Source organism: Muntiacus reevesi, chromosome 7, assembly GCF_963930625.1.
Source record: "Muntiacus reevesi chromosome 7, mMunRee1.1, whole genome shotgun sequence".
Classification (NCBI taxonomy): Eukaryota; Metazoa; Chordata; class Mammalia; order Artiodactyla; family Cervidae; genus Muntiacus; species Muntiacus reevesi.
The window spans coordinates 22,356,400-22,361,106 of record NC_089255.1 but is presented as its reverse complement, the minus strand read 5'-3'; positions in this window follow the sequence as shown (position 1 = coordinate 22,361,106).

Below are 4,707 nucleotides of genomic sequence, written 5' to 3'. Positions count from 1 at the left end.
AAATTCTCTGGGTCAGAATACTAAAGTGGGTAGTCTTTCCCTTCTCCAGAAGATCTTCCCAACCCAGGTTTCGAACTCAGGTTTCCTGAATTGCAGGAGGATTATTCACCAGCTGAGCCACAAGGGAAGCCCAAGAACACTGGAGTGGGTAGTCCATCCCTTCACCAGCAGATCTTCCCGACCCAGGAATTGGACCAGGGTCTCCTGCACTGCAGGTGGATTCTTTGCCAACTGAGCTCTCAGGGGAACATTTAAGGGCTCTTGAAACACTGTGGCATTCTGTGCAGTCAATGAGATTTATTAGCCAACATCTTTATTCTTAACATTATCTCAGAATCTAGGGCGTGGTTCCAGTTTGCTGTAAAAACAGAAAAAGGAGTTCATCTTATCTTTGGATTCCAATGGCTGGTGAAATGGAAGAGAGAGGGGAACATTTATAAAGGAGCTTTGGAATGATTATCTTTACACTCCATGTTAGTTAAGGAAGCAATAGCCTCTGTGAAAATTCCTTGCACATGGCCTTAACTAAAAAAACGGAACATTTACAATACCTCTCTCTCTCTTGTAGTTGCTCCTAATTCTTTCTCATCTAAAACACTTCCAATTTAGTGATGGGAACAGCATTCTCTTCACAACCACACCCGTGCAAAAATAGACTCTTGTCTTTGCTCTCAGTCTCAAACAGAGCCCTCAATCATGGATAGTCCAGGAAGGAGCGATTTCCATTCAGAACTGTACTTATGAGAAGAGTGAATTTGACTACTTCCCATGGTATCAGCAATACCCTGGTAAAGGCCCTGCATTCTTGATAGCCATCCATTTGGTTGTGAATAAAAAGAAAGACTCACAGTTTTCCAGTACAGTGCCGAACAGCTCTCACGGCACATCACAGCTTCCCAGCCTGGAGACTCAGCACCGACTTCTGCAGCAAGTGCCGAGTGCTCCCCGGGCACCTGCAGTCTGGACCCAGATCTGCAGCCCAGGATTCAGACACACCCTGTTGTGCAGATTAAATACACATGCACACACACAATTTGTTTGTGCATAAGAAGGCTTAATATATTTAAGAAAATTGAAGTTATACAGAATGTATTCTTTGATCAGTAGTGAGATTGACTTAGAAAATCAAGAGCAAACAGATATCTTTAGAAACTCCCAAATATTTGGAATTTAGGCAGTAAGTTTTAAAGTAACCCATAGTTTAAAGAAATAACTACTTGGCTCTTAGAAAGTATTTTGAAAGAAAATATAGTGAGAACATATATGCATATACATATTATGAGATACAGGTAATATCTCATAATATAGTATCTCATAATAGATTCTGGTAAAGAATCTGCCTGCAATGCGGGAGACCTGGGTTCAATCCCTGGATTGGGAAGATCCCCTGGAGAAGGGAAAGGCTACCCGCTCCAGTACTCTGTCCTTGAGAATTCCATGAACTGTATAGGCCATGGGGTCTCAAAGAGTCACACAGGATTAAGCTACTTCCACTTTCAATTTCATAGGTAATATGTTACATAGGAGGAGTTCATCTTTTTAAATACTTATATTTCTAAAGAAAAATGCTGCAAAACAACTATCTAAGCTTTCAACAAAAAAGATAGAAGAACAAATTACAACTAATATAAACTGAAATAAGAAAATAATAAAAATGTCAAGTTGGTAAAACAGAAGGAAAATGATAGAAATACCCATGAGATACAAAGTTAAGTTTGCTAAAATGATTAATAAACTATATATTCCTAGACAGAATTAGCATGGTTAAAAAAAAGAAAAAACACAAATTAGAAATATAAAGAGTGAAAAAGTAAAATATTGTACAGATGTTACAATGTTAAAAAGATAGAGTCCCTCTGCTGTCAACCTGAAACTATCACAGCATTGTGAATTGGCTATACTCCAATACAAGATAAAAATTTCAATAAAAATGAATAAAAAGGGAAAATAAAAAAATTATTAACAAGATAATGCTACTGACTCATCCCAAGTGGGGATGTGGGAAAGTGGAGAAATTTGATTTTTTGGCAAGGGTGCAATGACAATTCAATGCAGTAATGATAGTCATATGAACAAATGATTTAGGGACAATTGGATATTCCTAGGCAAATTAGTGAATCTTGGCCTAAATCTCACACCTTATACAAAAATTTGAGGAGAATCTCAAAATGGACTGTATATCCAAGTGTAAAATCTGAAACTCTAAATCTTTTTTAAAAAAATATCTTCAGGACGAAGTGTTAGACAAAATGATTTTTGTCATGATGTTAAAGCACAATCAACAAAAAATAAAATATTTCATCAAAAGTAAAAATGCTTGCTCTGTGAAAGATACTATTAAGAGAATGTAAAGGACAAACCACAGAATGGCAGGAAATATTTTCATGATGTATTTTCATCAAAGGGTGGTGTTCAGAAAACAATGAACTGTCTAATCTCAGTAGGAAGAAAACAAGTAGTCCAATTGGAAAATGGTTCATCCAAACATATCATGGAAGAGCTATGTGTTAGGGAAATAAGCGTATAAACAGATGTGCATCATTAACCACCAAGGAAATGCAAATTAAAGCCACAATGAGATACCATTACACATCTTGCTTAATGGCTAAGATGAAAATTACTCATGACAACCATGTTCTGGCAATATGTAGAGAAGCTGGACCGCTCATACATTGCTGGTGAGTAAATGGTGCAGTCATTCTGGAAGACAGTTAGCAGTTCCACATAAACTTAAATATTTACTCACCGTACAGCTCAGCAATCACACTCTCTTATGGGCTTTGAGTTTCTTAGTAATTTCCAGGTATATGAAGCTGATCAATTATCTGGTCCTGTGCTCATTTTGCAGATTTCCAAATAACCCACTAGTTTAACATCATATTGGGCTTCGGTGATGGTCAGATGGTAAAGAATCTACCCACAGTGCAGGAGAGCTGTGTTTGATCCCTGGGTCAGGAAGATACCCTGGAGAAGGGAATGGTTACCATTCCAGTATTCTTGCCTGGATAATTCCATGGGCAGAGGAGCCTGGTGAGCTATAGTCCATGGGGTCACAAAGAGTTGGACATGACTTAGTGACTGAACAACAATAACATATATATGCATGTATAATATATATAATACATACATATATATATATACATATACACATACAATTAGATTGCTTCCTGCTCATCTTTGGATAATGAGGAACCATTAGCAATTGTAAAGATTAAATTTTATATTAAGAATTACAAGGCAATGTACAATTTTTCCCTGAGTTACTTATAGTAACTCATTCACCCTTTTTTGCCACATACTCTAGATGTACATCAGCCACTTTAAAATAAAACCATTTATGCTGCTATTAAGCTCTTTCCTTAATCTGAACCTTTGCAGATGCTGTCCTCTTTGGTCAGAATGGTTTTTCCCAAGTGCTTGTTCAAAACACATACATGCACTCAACCTTTACAGCCCAGTTCAAGCAACATTACTTCTTATGTGAAATCTCAGAGGATAATATTGCTAACTTTTAATTATAAATATTCTTGGATCTGCTCCCCTCTTAAGATGGTTTGACAGGAATATTTGCTACTGGGGGCCATCTTATATTTCTATTCATTCAAACTGTTTCCTACGAGGCATGAAGAGATTCCTTTTAGCCCACAAACCAAAGCACGATCAGGTTCCTTTCTTTTCATTTAGCAAATATCTCCTTCACAGCACAAGCCCCGAAGATAGGCTACAGCAAATACGATGGTGTGAGTTGGGAAAGCGCGGCCTTCTCCAGGGGGTGAGTGTTCTGTCTTGGTTTACATCCTTCTGTGTAAACTTCGGCAGGGCTCCTGATCTGCATGAAGACCAGGGAACTTTTAAAGCATCCCCAAGTGCTGCTCCAGACCCCTTGCTCTCCTAGGGTGGGAGTGGAGCCTTCACCAACATAGCACTGCTAGATTTGTCTTCATTTGGAGGTTCAAATTCAACATGCCTGAAAAGGAAAAGTTATCCCAGGGATGTGCATTTCAAAGAACTTTGTTAACTCATGGGCTTTTCCTTTTCCATTACATCCTAAACCTGCTTCTCTTTCTGTTTCTATATATAAAGTAATTCAGATTCAGATTTACTTTTGACTTTAAAGAAGTTTTGAGATTTCTACTGTTTGTATAGTTACATGGCAACACTTCAAAGACAATAAGGATCCTATAGTGGGTTGGAGGGCGGGTCCCAAAAGATACATTCACATCCTAACCCACAGAAACTGTGAATGTGAACTTATTTAACAAAGAACTTTTTCAAATGGAATTAAGCAAAGGATATCAAAATCCAATCATACTGGATTATGTTGGTGGGGCCTCAACCCAGTGACAAGAGTCCTTTTAAGAGACACACAGGTGAGAAGGCCTCGTGAGGTCTTTTTGATGGAGGAGGAGGCTGGAGGTGTACAGTCACTAACAAAGGAGCACCTGGAACCACCAGAAGCCAGAAGAGGCAGGAAGGAGTCTCTCCAGAAACATTTGGAAGCAGTATGTTCCTGCTGACACCTTATCATCAGACTTCTGCCCTCCAGGTTGCAGGGAACTGATTCTTGATTTTTGGAGCCATCAAATTTGTGATGATTTGTTATGGGAGAACTAGAGCTACTGGGGCTAACACAGTTTTCAAAAGGTAGCATTTCTAATTAGCTGCAAGCAACTCCTGACTCTTTACATTCATGGAAAGGCACTTTTA